Source organism: Mixophyes fleayi, chromosome 5 (genome assembly GCF_038048845.1).
Source record: "Mixophyes fleayi isolate aMixFle1 chromosome 5, aMixFle1.hap1, whole genome shotgun sequence".
Lineage (NCBI taxonomy): Eukaryota > Metazoa > Chordata > Amphibia > Anura > Limnodynastidae > Mixophyes > Mixophyes fleayi.
The window spans coordinates 19613576-19633538 of record NC_134406.1 but is presented as its reverse complement, the minus strand read 5'-3'; the positions used below and the strand labels follow the sequence as shown (position 1 = coordinate 19633538).

The 19963-nt window shown below is 40.6% G+C and overlaps 1 long non-coding RNA gene across 1 annotated transcript in view; it reads left to right on the top strand.

Moving 5' to 3' along the window:
* LOC142157613 (uncharacterized) overlaps nt 1–18747 on the top strand; it is a 37403-nt gene extending 18656 nt beyond the window's left edge. Inside the window, exons 3-4 of the long non-coding RNA XR_012692525.1 lie at nt 17157–17274; nt 18656–18747. This is a non-coding gene — a long non-coding RNA (uncharacterized LOC142157613). The remainder of the gene's footprint in view (nt 1–17156; nt 17275–18655) is intronic.
* Nucleotides 18748–19963: the final 1216 nt, after the last annotated feature.

The following is a 19963-nucleotide window of genomic DNA, read 5'->3' as shown; positions in this document are numbered from 1 at the left end:
TCGTCCACTTTGCTTGTTATCAGCGGTTAACAATAGTTTGATAAAGGTTCATTTAGAATGTATACAAAAAAACCTTAATCTGATCTGCCCACTAACCTAACATATAATAGAATGTTCCCCTTAAACACATGCTTATCAATCTTTCAAAGTTCCCCTCCGAGAGATCCCGGAGGGGAGGTGGGGTGTGAGGACGATTTGACGGAGGGGGTCGGGGTGCTGAGAACCGTAGGCTTTTTGGCTCCACCCCGTGATGCAATGATGCAAAAATGTCATTTTGCCATGGGGGCGGGACCAAAATGATCATAATCATCATCACCATTTATTTATATAGCGCCACTAATTCCGCAGCGCTGAACAGAGAACTCACTCACATCAGCCCCTGCCCCATTGGAGCTTACAATCTAAATTCCCTAACATACAGACACACACACAGACTAGGGTCAATTTGATAGCAGCCAATTAACCTACCAGTATGTTTTTGGAGTGTGGGAGGAAACCGGAGCACCCGAAGGAAACACGGGGAGAATGTACAAACTCCTCACAGATAAGGCAATGGCTGGGAATTGAACTCATGACCCCAGTGGTGTGAGGCAGAAGTGCTAACCACTTAGCCACCATGCTGCCCAAAGTGATGCAATTCAGGTCAAATCACAGCATGGAGGCTCCTCATCCTGCCCAGAATTTGGGATTCTCCCGGAAATTCTGGTAAAGTGGGCAAGTATGCTTAAATACCTAACTGCTATACTATTTAGGTACCTGTGAGTGCCAAACCTATTTCATAATACCTAGCTGGCTGCCAAGGGCAATTAGCCGGCTCGGATGTCGTACACTAATGATACTGTGGACGGTGGTGGCTCAAACTCTCAACGCGACTGGTGTCACCTGATCATGCAAAAGTGGGGGGAGGCACTACATATTACACTGTAATTATATATAATTATTCAGACTGGTCCCTGCCCCCGTGGACCTTACAATCTATATTCCCTATACACACTAGTGTTAATTTTGTCAGAATGTAAACTAATGTATTCAAACACTAAAGATGTAAAATTGTTACACTTGAAATAAAGGTGGCTACATTGTCTTCCTACTGGTTATGAAATGCAGGAATGAGGGTCACAGGAGCAATATTTTAGGGGGGAAAAAGTTAAAGGAGTTCTTCGCAGCCAGAGAACCCCCTCGGCAAATAATTAATATTTTCCATAAAGAGCCGTGTAACATGATGTGCTGAGGCCCGAGACTGGCACAGGCCTCCTAAATGCGGCATGCCCAAAATTATAGTGGGTCCAAAGTATACGGTACATAGCACAGTGGTTCATGACAAACTTGGTTTGATCATGTACGCCGACATTCTGCCATTCATTTGTTTTGGACATAACTGGCTCCACATTACAGTGTAAGTCCAGATTGTTGATGAGCGAATCTGTGTTGGGTCATCTTCCAATCGCTCTCAACTGTGCTCCATATTATCCAGATGTCGGTGCCAAGTGCCAACCAGCCGGTTGGATCATTGACTTGGGCCATGCGGGCCCGAGTCAGACTTGGGCCCACATGTATCGGCAACATAAGTCTAACATCTTTCTGTCTCACGTTTTACATTGTCTCCTTCCTGTTCCAACTGCACCCTCGGATACTTTCAAAGTGACTTCTGCTCCCCCCCACCACCACTAATTTTCAGACGGGTAATTTTTACCACGTATTCCAATATAATTTATAAGCAAGACTTTCTAAAGAGCAGTTTCGTGAACTAGATGCCCTCAAAACCTTGCTGCCATTTCTACGAAGCGATTGCTAAGATATATTAAATGTCAGCTTACAAACAGTATTTGGAAACACCAGCCAGAAAACAGCTTCCTGCAGACAAATAACAAAGAACTTACAGCCTGTTAATAAAAAAACAAAGTTTATTTATTTAGTTGAACAAAGATTTTAAAAATCATTTTGACAGAGAAATATAATGCTGAATCGTAATTTGCTGAAAATACAGTCGTGTTGATTCCTAAACGACTTCGACCTAGATTATTTTTTTTATTATAGTTTTTTTTAATACTTTCATAGTTGCAATTTGTGGCTGATATCCTGCCATGGTTTGGAAGGTGTGTCCCCGGAAATTACACAGCTTTTCAATATTAACAAACTCAACCATAACAATTCCTCTTCCGCTGTGTACTGAACGCAGTTCTCAATATATGTTGTTATTCTGTAGACTTTATAAATGAAAGGTTATTAAACATGAGCATTTAAAATGCAAAATAATTACATTATAATGAATCTCATGACACATAACATAATAGGGGATATAATACACTGAGGTGTAGTATTTCCTGCGGATTCAATGAACTTAAGCACGTCACATGTCATAATGTCTCGCGAACATTGTAGTACTACAAATCCCATCATGACATCTTTACAGAACTTGATTGTATTGCTCTTTTTTTTTATTTTAAGTAATTGTCTAAATACGTTTTAACTTGTAAGGTTTAGAAAATAAGAATGGACGGTTCAAATGCCATCTAACATTCAGAAAAATACTATTTTTATCATCTGCTTGATAAATCTTAAAAAAAACAGGGACAAACAAAGATCAGGGATAATAAGACTGCCCTGGGAAATTAGGGACAGATGACACCTATAAGAGAGCACTGCGACTTGTCCCACTAGCTGCTGGGCCACTCGCTCTGTGCGGCGTATTTGTACCTGATGCTTATTTTGGTGATAACTAAGGATTCATCCCTGCAAATAATACATTATTACCACCATAGTAGCTGAGCGGTACTCATCTGTCAAGGTGAAAACTAACGAGAGCCATAAGGTTATTTATCATTCTGGCGGAACCCTTTCAACTCTACTGAGCATTCCGTGGCGCTGGTACATGTGTGGAACTGGAAGCTCACTTTGAGTTTCTAATTCCACTGGTAATTAAAAAAAAAATCTAGAAATGGTACATAGCTACCTACCTAGATCGCCCAATCTTCTTCTTTCTCCCTCAAATCTTGCACCCCACTAGCTGCCTCCTCTCTAGACATCACACCTAATTACCTGCTTTCTTGACCTTGTTCCTCCTCTGTCCTCTTCATTTATTCCAATGTAAACATCTCTCCTTAACTTACCTCTTTCGGCTGCTATCTTCTCACCTTCCTTTTAAACCTGTTATTTTCAAACTTCTTATTATTAAGTCCTCTCTGAACCTTCATCGCTCTCCAGCCATCTGCCGCCCTTCCCGCTCCTCTTCTCATTTAAAAGTATTGAAAAGCATGTTAATTTGGAGTTGTCTATCCATCTTTCTTACTAGGTCCTCTATAATCTGATTTATGCACTTGTTACTCCACCGAAACAGCCTAATGCCAGTGACACACTCACTGGTAAATCCAAAGGTCGCTACTTCATACTTCTTTCACTTGATGTATCCGCAGCCTTTGACATTGATGATCACTCAAACTGTCTCATCTTTAGAAATCCAGGGTCTTGCACTTTTTTGGATGTACTACTATTTATCTGACAGGACCTTTAGTGTCTCAAATTTGAGTTCTTCCTCCTTTTCTTGTCTTCTCTCTGTCAGAGTACCGGAAGGCTTTGCTATTGGACCCTTCTTCTTCTCCATCTCTACATATGGTAATAGGATTGTTTATTCACTCCTTTGATTTTCCGTATCATCTGTATGTTGATGAGGTCTGTCTCTCAGCTCCTTATCTCTCTATTTGATTGTGTTTTTGGTTGCTCAGCCGATGTCTCCTCTTCCTTGTCCTCTTACTGCTGAAATCTCAGCATGAATTAAACAGTGCTCATCATTTACCTCCTTCTAAATCTGCTCCACTGACTGACATAACAATCGATGTGGATAACATTTCAGTCTCCCCAGTTTCCCAAGTCTGACGTCAGTCCCCTCCAAACTATTAATAATTCGGCACCTCAACTCCTACACCTTTGCTCATGTTCCTCAATCTCTTATCTACTATGCCAGTTCAAAATGTTAGTCTTAAACTAAAAAAATCTTCAGTAATCTTCAGTAATCTCCAGGTACTCACCGGGTGATTATCTGCCATGCACCTCATTCTCTCTTTCAGAAATCTGAACTCCTCCTCTCACACCTATAAGACTTCTCTCAAGCTGCACCTACTCTCCTAGAACTCTCTTCCTCATGCCACTCAGAGACTCTCAGCCTTTAAATGCTTCCTCAAAACATTTTTTTTTCAGACAAGCAACCTGACACCATGATACCTGAATCCTTATTAGTACAGCAAATGTCTAATGCCACAGCAAAAATGCTCATTTGTCATGTTGTGCACATTTAGATTTCTCAGCTTAATCTAATTTTTTCGGGACACATAATTCATCTTCATCTTCGATTGCAATGTAATGTTTTACATGCAATATATTAATCAGGATGATCTTTATGCGTACTGTACATAAAATGCATTTTTTTAATTCCTCTTAATTGCAAACACATATTCTTGCATGCATGCATGTAGTCATCACTATCATTCGGCACTTACACCTGCCCTGTATTTGGTGCGAAATACGTACCTACAAGATGCCCTGAACTTGAATTAGCCACAGTTGCGTAGACACACCTGTCTACATCCATCAAACCCTTTCCAGCCCTTCAAGCCAATGGCAGTTGCAAGTGTGAGTTGCATTTGGACATGAGTTGCATTCTTTGGCGCAAACCCCGTTTTGTCGCATGCACATAGCTTTGTCACGAAGGATATAGCACACAAATGGACTTACATCCCAAGATTAATCAGGTCATTAATGTTCCATTACCTAAGCATCATGTAAGTGTGGTAGGCTTCTATGAATAACCATTAGAAAATTGTGCCCACATTTGCTAAAATGTTTTCCAGGAAAGTGCACGGATTTGCAGGCCAGCATGGTGGTGTCTGCATAGGGAGGAGATGGACAGATTAGCCACACAAGTGAACAGTCATGGCAAAAAGTTTTGAAATTGACACAAGTATTGGTTTTCACAAAGTTTGTTGCTTCAGTGTTTTTCGACCTTTTTGTCAGCTGTTGCTATGGTATACTGACGTAACATTAAAAAGCATTTCATAAGTGTCAAAGGCTTTTATTGACAATTACATTAAGTTTATGTAAAGAGTCAATATTTGCAGTGTTGACCCTTCTTTTTGAAAACCTCTGCAATTCGCCCTGGCATGCTGTCAATCAACTTCTGGTCCACATACTGACTGATGGCCGCCCATTCTTGCCTAATCAATGCTTGGAGTTTGTCAGAATTTGTGGGGTTTTGTTTGTCCATCCGCCTCTTTAGGATTGACCACAAGTTCTCAATGGGATTAAGGTCTGGGGAGTTTCCTGGCCATGGACCCACAATTTTGATGTTTTGATCCCCATACCACTTAGTTATCACTTTTGCCTTATGGCAAGGTGCTCCATCATGCTGGAAAAGGAATTGTTCATCACCAAACTGTTCTTGGACGGTTGGGAGAAGCTGCTCTTGGAGGATGTTTTGGTCCCATTCTTTGTTCATGGCTGCGTTCTTAGGCAAAATTGTGAGTGAGCCAACTCCTTTGGCTAAGAAACAACCCCACACATGAATGGTCTCAGGATGCTTTACTGTTGGCATGACACAGGACTGATGGTAGCACTCACCTTTCCTTCTAAAGACAAGCGTTTTTCCAGATGCCCCAAACACTCTGAAAGGTGATTTATCAGAGTAAATGACTTTAACCCAGTTCTCAGTCGTCCAATCCCTGCACCTTTTGCAGAATATTAGTCTGTCCCTGATGTTTTTCCTGGAGAAAAGTGGCTTCTTTGCTGGTCTTATTGACACCAGGCCATCCTCCAAAAGTCCTCGCCTCACTGTACGTGCAGATGTACTCACACCTGCCTGCTGCCATTTCTGAGCATGCTCTACTCTGGTGGTGCCCCGATCCTGCAGCTGAATCAACTTTAGGAGATGGTCCTGGCGCTTTCTGGACATTTTCTTCACAACTATTGAACCTCTCTCCTTGAAGTTCTTGATGATCCGATAAATGGTTGATTTAAGTGCAATCTTACTAGCAGCAATATCCTTGCCTGTGAAGTCTTTTCTGTGCAAATTAATGGTGGCTGCACGTGTTTCCTTGCAGCTAACCATGGTTAACAGAGGAAGAACAATGTTTTCAAGCACCACCCTCCTTTTTAAGCTTCCACTCTGTTATTGTAACTCAATCATCATGACAGAGTGATCTCCAGCCTTGTCCTCATCAACACTCTCACCTGTGTTAATGAGAGAATCACTGACCTGATTTCAGCTGGTCCTTTTGTGACAGGCCTGAAATGCAGTGGAAAGGTTGTTTTTGGGATAAAGTTCAATGTCATGGCAAAGAGGGACTTTGAAATTAATTGGAATTTACCTGATCACTCTTCATAACATTCTGGAGTATATGCAAATTACCATAATAAAAACTGAGGCAGTAGACTGTGTAAAATATTTGTTTCATTCTCTCATTGCAATAATTACATTTCCACATGAGGAAATAGCTCCCAGGAATCTCCTCCTCCTGCTTTGATAAAAATCTATAACACTTAGGGGTAAATTTATCAAGCTGCGGGTTTGAAAAAGTGAAGATGTTGCCTATAGCAACCAATCAGATTCTAGCTGTCATTTTTTAGAATGTGCTAAATAAATGATAACTAGAATCTGGTTGCTATAGGCAACATCTCCACTTTTTCAAACCCGTAGCTTGATAAATTTACCTCTTAGTCTGCAGTCTATGTGGTAAATTTACCAAGCTGCGAGTTTCCCGGCGGACTTGAAACAGTGGAGATGTTGCCTATAACAACCAACCAGATTCTAGCTAATATTTTGTATAATGTACTAAATAAATGACACCAAGAATCTGATTGGTTGCTATAGACAACATCTCCACTTTTCAAACCCGCCGGAAAACTCACAGGTTGATAAATGTACCCCCTAAGACCCTTTATTGTGGAGATCTGCCTGTGTTTTAATGAATTTTGGCTTCAACAAAATGGCCACCATAATTGTTCTTTTGGCTGTAGTGTAATGCAGTAAAAAATAAGTTACTTGTGATATTCTGCAATTTCTTGGCTGCTGAGAGTGATGTGAAGCACCAGGTGTGTAACTAATAATAATTGTAAATTTGTTTTCTAATTAATTTGCTGTGAGGGGAGATTAATATTGATTTTGTACAGTTGTCTTACTTTGCACGGTATAGCATTACATTAATTTGGTAAGATGGAGAGATTTATTTATCTAAAGGATATAAATATGGGATTTATAATGTACTGATTACTTTCTGCCTCATTCTTTGTTTGTTTACATACATTGCACGTTTCTAATTATATTATTATTGCATCAAGTGATTTTTCTTTTTTTTCACCCGAAACCAAGTATTTGTATGAAATTATTGTATGACAATAAATTACCGCATATATTTGGCAATATTATTACCTGTTTTCTATTTTCAGTTTAACAAGTATTTTTTACTGTTTTAAGTTTAGTAAAGAGATGGAAGATAGACAAAGCTGTATGAATTTGGATTTAACTTGATTGGTGTCATTACATAAGATATATTCCCAGAATTGTCTTACTTTAGTTTACATACATGTTCCATGGTTTGTACGTCACTTATTCTCCTACAATGCCTGATTTTGCGGTTAGCCGCAATTGGCATTTTCTCTGACCTTCCGTACTCAAAGCGTCTCTGTAGACCCAGATTTTCTATGTTTATATAACTATTTTTGATAACTTGATCTTTTAAATTGATGATAGGAATTTATTTTACCTGCCATTTTACGTAAATTGAAACAATGGTGTTTTACTTTCCTTTTGGTTGTGAATAACCTGGTTACGACCCTTCTACATTATTTATTTCCCACTGTAATTTAACGATACACATTCCAAACAGCATACACATAGTAAATTAATACCAGACGTTCACTATCTGGTGGGTTTGAGAAGAACCTTTCTTGTGAGGAGTTAATCTGGTTGACTGTATGATGGTACTATTGGGGAAGTGACTGGAGGAACACCCTTTAAAATGAATCACCCTTACTATAGGTATCTCAGGATCAAATTCCTTGTTAATCTGGATCTATTACATGACGTCAATTTTAAGTGTCTCCATGTCTTGGATATCTGATTTGCTGGACAATTGGAAACACTTCCTGCTGACGCCAATTGGTGGAATAACTGTGGTTACCGTAAACTTGTGGTCTTTCTCAAGACTCTTCTCTCTCTCTTCTTTGAAATGCAAAGTTCAGCCAATTTAAATGATGAGTTTAAAATGTTTTATTTTTTTTCTGGCAAGGGACAAATACTAGATAAGTCGAAACTGCAACTGATTATCTCAAATTTGGACTTTTGCAGCGAACCATTTTTAATGCTTCAATAAAGCCTTAAAGAGCAAGTACACACGCTCTTTCAACGTTAATATTTATATATCAAATTATGTGTGTTATTGGGATTGAAGGGGATAGGTGTGATTGCAATAGGAAGGGGTAATTGACCAACGATGACCAACTATCGCACCTAGGGGCCTATTTATCAAAGATCTCTCCCCTCTAATTTAGAGGTAAATCCCCGAAAACAGCAGTTTTCGGGGACTTACCACTAAATTACTATGTATTATTGCAGCATCGCAGCAGATTTCTCAGATATCTGCTGCTTTGCTTCTCTCATCGGTTTACTGAGCACTCCACATAACAGTGTATGGGAAGTGCTCAGTAACGCTATGTATCAATGACTGATACTTAGTTTTCAATCATGGTAATGTACGCCATCTGAAGCTGGCGTACATTACCATAATTGAAAAGTTTCACTGAAAACAGCGCTGCTCTGACGAGCAGGGCTGCACAGCGCATGTGTGGAGGGATCATGTGATCCCTCCACACTTGCCTCAGGTTCCGTCAGACAGGGATCTCTGTGCACATGCCCGAGTTTACTGGTCGGCGCATGCGCACAGGGATTGCAAGAGGGCCGAGCAGCACCGCAGAGGGAGGAGAAAAAAAGACTTCAGTGACAGGTAAGTGTTAATCTTCACAGGAGCAGCCGTTTTTCGGAACGGCTGTTCCTGTGTTGATTTTTTAATACATATGAGAAACTTTTCAATCCGCATCTATGCGATGAGGATTGAAAAGTTTCATTCATATTATGCGGTCATTAGTAAATAGACCCCCATGTGTGGTCTTCTCACTGTTTTCTATAGAGGATCAAGCAATGAGCTCCGTCACTGTGTATGTTGGGGTCATGATTCTGATTGGGAAGTGAACGAACCTATGCAAGGCACCATGACTTGGTTGTTCAATCGGGCATCTGGATAACCGGATCTGTGCCATGTAGCCATACACATCAGTCAGATCGCAAAATGTGTGGTCGGTGACTGCTACGCCTAAATTGGAAACTTTTTAATATATTAAATAATATAGATGCACAGAGAACATTTTTCTAAGCGTTTTGTATTCTTTTAGGATTAGTCAATGTTTCTGTCACTCAAAGAAATTAGGATATGTCCGTAAACGCGGTCAGAAAGTAACTTGCGTATGATCCGATTGTTGTGTGCTGTCTTGTGAGACGCTAAACTTGAGTTTCTACAGTACGATGACATCACAAAGTTTATATATAGGGCTTGTGTTATATTTATTATGCATTATACATTAGGTTATTTTGCCTATACCAGTCCAGTCTAATGATACTTGGGCATTCATTTTTCTCATTCATGCAAATGGTAGCTAATGAGTGCTGCAATAAAACTAGACCTATATTCAATTACCTACACTATACGGCAGTAAAACATTAATATTAAATCTGGCATAAAATACACTTCCACCTTTATAGGTTTCCCCACCGTGCATTGAATCCAAGAAACTGTTTTTTTCCCCAAGGCTGTTTCTTACTAGCAGAATATTGGAGAAAAATCCTTAGCGGATTCCTAATTAATTTACAACCTGTTGATTTCCCCAGGTGCTGCTGGCATACAACACAGTCACAAGTAAGACTGCTGCTCGGAAAACAATGTATTTATATAGAGTGAACCATTACACCGGCTTTCATAGTTTTTTTTTTTCAATTTTCCATTGAGCGATTTTATAATCTGCTCGTTTAGTGTGATTAAAGGAGTGGAAGTTTCTAAATTATTTGCCTATTCATTTAGGAAATGTCTTACATGCATATAATGGCGCCATGTTTAATTTCCCCCCCAAAAATGAGCCCCTGTGTGTAGGCAGGGCGGGTAGGGAGCAGAGAGCAAATTTGCCCTGGCTCCCCAGGAGTATGATGATTCATAGGTGACTGTGCACAATTGTGCTGAAAGCCATGGCGGCCAATCCGATTCTATCTGTTATCACAGTTTAGAAAGGTCATCTCTGATTGGTTACAGAACTTTTTCTGCAGTTTCAGAAATGTCCCACAATATATATTTTGTTCATAGTATAATTAATAGTGACATCACTGCTGTGGGAGGAGCCCATGATGCTGTTTCATCAGCCCCAGAGGACCTAGCTTCGCTTGTCTGAGCACGTACGGTGGATAACACATTGGCAATGCACACCTGTTTGGGCTTCAAGTTCAAGAAATGGCCCCCATACATGCACAGAACAGCAGAGCAGATGGACAGACTACAACGAACAGCCACAACCTTAAAGCCACCTGTCTAATATTGTAGGACCCCCTCATGCTGACAAATCAGCTCCGTTGAGGCATGGACGTCACAAGACCTCTAAAGGTGTCCTGTGGTATTTGGCACCAAGTGCACTGCAGATCCTTTAAGTCCTGTAACATGCGAAGTGGGGCCTCCATCAGTCAGACTTCTTTGTCCAGCACATCTCACAAATGCTCAATCGGATTGCGATCTGGAGAATTTAGAGGCCAAGTCAACACCTTGAACTCTGTCATCAAACCATTCCTGAAGAGATTTTGCAGTGTGGCAGGGTGCATTATCCTGCTGAAAGAGGCCACTGCCATCAGGGAATACCCAGGCCCGGTGCTCCCATTAGGCAACCTTAGGCAGTTGCCTAGGGCGCCGGGACCTGCAGGGCGCCGCTGACTAGATTTTCTAATCTAGTCAGCGGCTCAGGAGAGGGTTGCAGCGGCCGCTGTTTTTCAGTCTCCGCGGCGCACCGTTGAAGTATGTGAATAAAGTTCTTTCCCGACGCCCCCCTTCCCTTCCAGCATGCATCACTCCTGTGTGAAGAAGGCGCGGATCAGCTAGAGGAAAGAAAGGAAAGGTAAGTAAAATCTACTTTTTTTTTAGTGTGTTCGCAGGGGGCGGGGGGGCCGCCGCCGCCGCAAAATTTTGCCTAGGGCGCCGTCAATCCTAGCATCGGCACTGGGAATACCTCTGACATGAATTGGTGTACTTGGTCTGCAACAATGTTTAGGTAGATGATACGTGTCAAATTAACATCCACATGATAGCCAGGACCCAAGGTTTTTCAGCAGAACATGGCCCAGAGCATCACACTGCCTCCGCCAGCTTGTCTTCTTCACCCAGTGCATCCTGGTGTCATCTCTTCCCTAGGTTAACGATGCACACACATCCGGCTGTCCACATGATGTAAAAGAAAACGTGATTGATCATACCAGACCGCCTTATTCCATTGCTCTATGGTCCATTTCTGGCACTCACGTGCCCATTGTAGGCATTTTTGTTTTAGCAGTGAATAGGGGTCAGCATGGGCACTCTGAGCATTCTGTGGCTATGCAGCCCTATATGCAGCAAGGGCCGATGCACTGTGTGCTCTGACACCTTTATATCATAACCAGCATTAACTTTTTCAGCAATTTGTGCTACAATAGCTCTTCTGTGGGATTGGACCAGACGGGCTAGCCTGCGCTCCCGACGTGCATCAATCAGCCTTGGGCACCCATGACTTTGTCACCGGTTCACCAGTTGTCCTTTTGGTGGGTACTAACAACTACATACCAGGAACACCCCACAAGACCTGCCGTTTTGGGGATGCTCTGACCCAGCCATCAAGCCATTACAAATTGGCCCTTGTCAAAGTCGCTCAGATACTTACACTTGCCCATTTTTCCTGCTTCCAACACATCAACTTCAAGGACTCACCGTTCACTCGCTGCCTAATATATCCCACTGCTTGCCATTGTTATAATCAATGTTATTCACTTCATTTGTCAGTGGTGTTAATGTTGTGGCTGATAAATTCTGTGAGTTCATTGTCATTGGTGTTCATTTGGAAGGCTTGTGAATTATCAGGAATAAGGCACTTCCAACTGGAAATAAATATGCATGTTTCAAGTCACTTCGAACAACGCCTTTCTATGGTCACAGAATTCATCAGTGACTTATAATATCCTAATAGTTTACAGTAGGGAGTGCACAGTCCCATGCACTCGATAAAGGTTGTATTAATCAATGACATGTCTTTTCAATGTATATCTTACTCATACCTGCAGTTCAATGATCTCCCTTCCGTATATTCCTATTCCCAGGTATAGGATTAAAGAGGTTGTCTATCTCTGTACATTCTCTGCTGTTATGAATGCAACTAGGGTACCATCAATATTGGCAGAAGAGAAAAGAACTGACAGTGCTAGAGGACCCAATCCATATTGACTGGGATAGGTTTGTGGATCACCAGGGGTGAATTCATAGGCAAACCGAGGGGGGGGGGGTTCCTAGTGCCTGGAACCCCCCTCCAAGCCTGTGGCACTTTATAATGGAGGTGACTGGACCCTTCTCCTGCTTCACATCGCTCTGCTTGAAAAGCGAGAGCTGTGTGCACCTAACAGTAGTGCACACAGCATTGCCCATGTATATTATGGGGATAGGAAGAGTTGGAGAGCAGCCAAGCACTGTCTAAAATTATAGCCACGCCCCCCATGCATGCTGGTCACGCCCACTGGCGGCGTAGTGTGGAAACCCCTCTCTGCAAATCCTGCGTTTGCCCCCTGGAATTGTCCACAGTTCCTGCATTTATTAATATATATATATATATATATATTTATATATATATATATATATATATATATATACACACATTGAGTGCCCTTTTAAATCTGCTGCAGTTTTGATTTACAGGGCTGACAGCTCTCTCCGCTCCCATTTGACAGCCAATAATGGGGCTCCTCAGATGGGTTGGAAATCACTGAAAGGATACATGGGGGCATTGTCCCTAAATTGTATAACGGCGACATATAAGATTCTATAAGCCCTGTAAGTCAATAATACCATTGTCTACCATTCTGCTTGCTAAAACAACATCAAGATCAGCCAAGATCAACAAGATCAGCCAAGACCCAAACTCTAAGCATGCATTTCACATTGTTCCGTTTCATTATTCACTCATTGACATGTTAAATTTATTTGTTACATCTGGTTAAATAAATATTTCAGCTTCTCATCCACCCCGGAAATAAATGGAATAAGTCTCTTTTCAATTTGGACAAAAAAAATAAAAACAGCAGCTAAAATTTGAAGGAGGGTTGGTGATACCGTTTTTTAAAAAAATCATGGCAACAATTCAATACTATTTTTCATGTGCTGCTCTGAGCCTTTAGACTGCTTTCGACGGGAGCCAAGCCTCAGTTTTGGATAGAGAAACCAGAACGTGTTTGATACTCTGGAACGAGGTTTCAAATGTAAAACAAAAAAAATCAGTTTTGCACAGAAGCCCTGACACACCTCATGAACAGCTCAGCATGCGAGAAAATAAAAAAAAAATCTCAGAGGTTACCTTGACATGTTACCCAATTCCAACATAATTCTAGGCTTCTGGAATAGAGACTGCCTTGTCTTATGGAGGGGAAAAAACTGCTTTATACAATAATGCCATGGGAGATGTTGGCAGAATATTTTCACTGCATATTGAAAGAGAGACATTTTTGACCGCAGCTTATGAACCGCGTTTATTTAGCTTGGCAAAGGCCCATTGTTCATAAGTTTTCCCTGTCTCTGTTTAATGTGTTTCAATTTTGGGGGCTAAATCATTGCCAGGATTTTCCAGGACATTCCGCTATGCTAAGCAAAATTACCCCAACTGGTAGATGGTAGAGCAATCTGTGATATAGAATTTTGTGTTAATATCTTGTTTTAAAGAAATTCTATTTTAAAATATTTCTTGTTTTCTAAATTTTTTTGTTTAATAAAATATACTAGAGGGTCAAAATTCCTAATGTTTGATCAAATCTGCTGTACTAATGAATGTTTGACCACTAGAAGCAATGTTTATGGTAGATATTTTGTCTTTTGGCTGTCAAACTCTAAGGGAAAGTGGAGGTGTTGCCCATAGCAACCATTCATATTCTAGCTGTCACTTCCTAGAATGTAGAACATAAATGATCGCTAGAATCTGATTGGTTGCTATGAGCAACGCCTCCACTTTTCCCTTTTCAAAGTTTTCGTAAGTCCGCCCCTGGGCTCCTTCCAGTAAAATGAATGAAAGCAAACATGCAGAACATGACCTTTGCCTAAAGAACATGTAAAAAAAAAAAATAATGTGAACATAACCCGTGCTTATAAGTAGAGAAAGTTTCCCCTTTATCTATTTTAATTAAAATGTCTGCACATGTCCTTAATTTGTATGTGACATCATTTCATAGTCATCGCAAACTCTGGGTCTTTTTCTGTTCGCTTGTAATAAACTTCATGCTGCTTCCGCCCCAGAGGGCTATCATTAAAAAGTCTGTAAAAATTGGATACTGCCGCAGCAGTAAAAGACAGTTAGGATCACAATAAAAATGTTGATTCTTTGAAAGAAAGCCACATTAAAGCGATTACACTCTGTCAGTCATGGTGCTCTGCGTGCCTTCATTCCCCTCTGCTTAGCAAATGACTGAACCAGTTCACTTTTAGAGGGAGCTGATCAAGAAGAGGATTGCACAGAGCGTCTGCATTTCTGGGCTAGCATGCACGAGTTTTAAGTTTCTGTGGTTGCGCTACGGCACTGCGGGATTTAGAAATACGCAATAATCACATCTATAGTTTTATAGCCGGATGAAATAGACATTTGCTGAAAAGTTTAAAAAAGAACCAATGTTACTTTAACTGCTTAGAAACACCGCAGAGTTTTGCTTTTACAATGTGTAGGATTATGGGGTAGCTTTAGGGCTCATGCCAATAGGAAGTCTTATATCCAACGGTGGTGCGATACTCTGCGTGTAGTGGAATGTGAGCGCAGCTTGACAACTTGTAAGATTACTGATCAATATATCACTATGATAAATGCTTTTACAATGCTCATGGTAATTTTATTGAATCCTGGATGGATTATGGGTGTAGGTTAGCAAATGTATCCTGAACCGTAGAGACCAGGCACATTTTCAAAAGTGTTCTGTGAAATATTCGCATCGTTCTGTATTTGGCCTCAAAGTTTCACAAGTTTCATTGGTCGAAATTGGCTTTAAGTATCCACAGACCTACACGACGCAGAAGAATGAAGTGATTGCCGATGTCCCAGGTCCATTCATATATTATTAATTCAATGAAATGCAAATTTACAAATACAGTGTAGAATGGAACTCGTAGATTGTATCACCGTAACTTTACACATCCGTGAAACTGCCTGCTCCACCACAAAACCTGTGTCAAGTTAAATGTCGCTAGTTTAGACTTTGACCATCGAATATCCAAAATAAGACACAGCCAAGACTTTAGCCCAAGCCAGGGATCCAAATGAGAAACAATTATCTCTCTAAGAAGAAACAATGGATAGTATTCAAGAGAGGAGTGCACCACTGGATGAAATCTCGTTCCAGTGCTGACTACCTCCATTACAAGTTCAATCTTTCATCTTACAACATTGCTCACTGCTCACTCCTATATGTCCAAAATGGGAAAAAAAATTGTCCATTCCAGAGTCACCAAACCTCCCAATCTCAATGACACCACACTGCGCCCAATTTCCCGGTACCTTGGTAAAATCCTCACATTCAATCCTTTTTGTAGTCCTGTTGCCTTCACAATATTGCCCGAATGTTCCCCTTCCCATCTTAGATGCCACCACATCTCTTGTCCCCTCTCTCATCACCTCCTGCCTCATCAACAGTGGCCGGCCTTCTAATTGGCATTTTTCTCACCTACCTATGTATGCTACTGTCTTTCCTAAACGGTGCAGCGAGACTGATTGTCCTCTCTCGTCAATCCACATTTGGTGGATTGACGAGAGAGGACAATCCATGCATACATTGGCTCCGTAATCCACTTCAAACTCTTCACTCTCATCCTCAAATCCCTCAAAAACACTGTCTCTTCTTAAATCTCTGGCCTCCTCTCCATATACTCACCCTCTTGACCTGTTAGATCAGTTTCTGACCTGTGCCTCACCTTCTCTCTCCTAGCCACCTTTTATTTCCAACTCTAAGAGTTCACTGTGCCGATACTCACCTATGGAACTCCCTACCACACCCAACCTGACTGTCTCCTTACAAAAGCCTACCACACTCCCACTTGGCACCAGTCACACTGAGCACAGCTTGTTACTGCTCCTTTCCCACTAGAATCTAAACTTTCTCAAGCAGGTACCTGTCTACCTGCTGTCGGCTCCTGCTTGTCTACCTAAAACTTCCATGTGCAGTCTCTGTTTTCCTTACTGTTCAGTATTGCTGAGTAATGTGTCTCACTAAAAATAAACATATAATATAATAATAATAATAATAATAATAATAATAATAGCAGAAGTGTCTCTTTTTGTCTGACAATTAGAGCTTTTGCTCTGTTCCTTAGGGAGGGTGGGTGAAATGATCCTATAATATTATCTGTTATTTGCACCTTTTGAGCAAATTGTTTAGTGAGTGCAATAATTTACATTTTCTTGACTTTGCAAATTTTAATAATATTGCCTTATTATTATTTACCATACAAAACTGGTTCACGATCAATTCTATTTACTTCTATTTTAAGCTGTATTACGGAATATACCAGCACTATATAAAAAAATGTTGATGATGATGATGATGAATAAATCCTCAATATTAAATATTTCTCTAGTTTCTTTGCAACTTTATAGCTCTCTTTTCTTACAGTCTAGACTCCTGTACTAGAGCAAAATTAACATACGATATATTAACAATAACTAGAAAATTTGTTTGTAATTCAGCACCTAATTTCATGATTACTTACTATCTTACACTCAGATTATTTAATCTTTGCCTTCACCCTACACATAGAGCTCACTCCACCATAGTACACGAGTGTCCTTGAAGTTCTCTTATTATGGTCCTGTATTTGAAGTTGATTCCAGGATGATGAGCTGGGTGAGAAGTTGATTTTCACGGAGAGCTGGACAGAACTCTGCTCGTTTAAGGGAAGGTTTGGATACCGTTCCCAGTGTCACCTCAGGCAATTGCAAGTACGTAACATAGAAGCTTTCACAGGTGTTTGCGTGTTTGTTAGCATTAATGAGTTTGAGAGCTATACTGAAAGTACATTACAGCCTGAAACTAGGATTTGTCCCTCTACCATTCCACGGCCTCCCTCTATTGCTCTAAATCTCACCCCCCCCCCCCCCCTCTTTCCAACTGGTTGCCAAACTTTCCTGACAGTTTTACAATGATGGCAGTAGGAGAAGTGGGGATATGGCATACCACCGTGTACCAGCCCTCTATGGCCACTGTATGATCTCTTCACCAGAATTCTGTTTTCCAGGAAGTTCTGAAAAATCAACTAATGATGCTCTTTGAAGTTGTTATACACACAAATATAATCACTGAGTTCCATCTATTATAGTCACTGTGAGAAGCACTGCTAGACAAGGTATTGAGGAGGGTGATATGTGTCATACGCTCAGATATGATCACCAAGATTCAACTTGGGGAATGGGGGATGTCAAACACACAGTTGGGGGATGTCATACACACAGCCATGATCACTGAGTATTGCCTCCTACGGTCACTGTGAGGAGCACTGTTGCAAAATATAACAAGGAGTGTAATGTCATACACACAGACATGATCGCCAGGTGTCACCTCGTACAGTCACTGTGAGGAGTACTGCAGCACAATATTATGTGAAAGGCAATGTCATGCACACAGCCTTGATCACTGAGAATCTCCTTCTACAGTCACTGCGCAGAGCACTGCTGCACAATATAATGAGGAGTGTTATATACACAGACATAATCTCCATAGTGACACTAGTCACCTCCTAGTGTCACTATGAGGAGCACTGCTGCACAATATGAGGAGGTAATGACATACACACAGACCTAATCGCCAGGTGTCGCCTCCTACAATCACTGCTACATAATATAAAAACAAAGGTAATGTTATAAACACAACAGACAAGGGAAGGGTTAATATAAATGTGGTTTTGTATAATTTAGGTATATTTGTCCAAATCATGGAAAAGCCCCTTATTTGAAAAATCCTATTATACATGCATTTTGGATAATAGATACCACCCCTGAATGTAATGTGTGTGATGTATAATATAAATAAATTCTAAAAGCTTATGAGAATAGCTATATTTTCTTTTACGCCACTATTTATACTATGACTGTTACTTCAACTAAATAAATATATCACAGTTTTCTTGTTTGTTTTTTGTTTAACAAGGTCATTGTGTTACATAATCTGAAATAGTAGCAATATCTGTAACAGAGAATATATAATAGGCTGAAGGAAAACATGGCAGGGCAATGAAATAGCTCTGATGTTTTCTTAGCGCTGAAAGATCTGGAATAAACAGTGATTCCAAACCCAGGAACCATATAAACAATCTCTGTGTTCCAGGCTTCGCTCTTTCTCATTCCGCAACTTTTCCCCCGGAGATTAGCAGGATTCTAGGAAGTCTCAGAAGATGTCCTGGCTGACATCATAGCACAAGGTGCGTAGAAATTCCACCTCTCAAATATTCAAGACATACTAAGGACTTTTATCATAATAGAACCAATACATCAAAGTCATTACCAAACAAAAATAATAACTGCAAATTGTGCATTTAAACACAGGTGCTATAAGAGCAACAGAAACAAATTCTGAAGTTCGTTTGAATATCTAATGAATTCCCAGAAGGACAAATCTGCTTTTTAATATCTGGATCGGTTCAAAGTTAAGCACACGTCACTGAGTATGAACTATGCAAAAAAAAAAAGGCCAATTAAAATAAACAGCCAGGCAGAACATGCATGAACCCGGTCAACACACTGTATTATAAAACGTATCAGTGATTTTGTACCTTGACAAAAATCTCATGACCTCACCTCTAATCCAGGAGGAGACAGGTGTACGTTTGTAGTGTGTTCTCCAAATTGGTGCATTTTGTAAAGTGATTGTTTAGGAGGAGCTTGATAAGAGGAAAATATATGTAAAACTTTTTTCGGCCTTGTTTGCTAAACTGGTAATGTCCTTTTCTATGGACGATAGCGCTCACGTTTTATAGCGCCCTTATGTATTGATTGTAATGTTTTTGCAGATCTGATGAAGAGACAGTTGACCTTGACTGGTTGTCCTGTTTTGCAGAGGACATTCCTGATTTTGACATTAATATTTGGTGGTGAAAGGTCTGTGTCCTGCACTCTTTAATTATTTCAATTAAGGATGTTAAAGTGTAAAGCTGGGTACACACTACATAATTTTCCACCAACTTTTTATGCCGATCGATTTTACATGCGATCGATGTTCCGATCGCTCGGTCCATGGACTGCATACACACTAGCCTTGTTTAGGACGATAAAGGGAAGAGCGGACGTCCCTTTAGCGACTTTTTACAGCCATGTTGTCGTGAGCAATGACTGTAATTTCGTACTCACTGTTGTGGATCAGTCGGAAGTTTATACACACTACACAGTGGAAACGAGATTGGAACGAAAATATTAAATGGTACGACCAACCAAATGAGGCGATAATCGTCCATTTGGGAAGACTTTCGACCATCGTGTCACAACACACACTGACCCGACTTTTAAACGAGTGGTTGTATGTCGGCTGATTGAGCCGATTATTGGACGAAAACCGTGTAGTGTGTACCCAGCTTAAGGCTACAGTGTTTTCAACTGATCAAACGACGATAAACAACTGATTGGCCTGATATCACAGTAG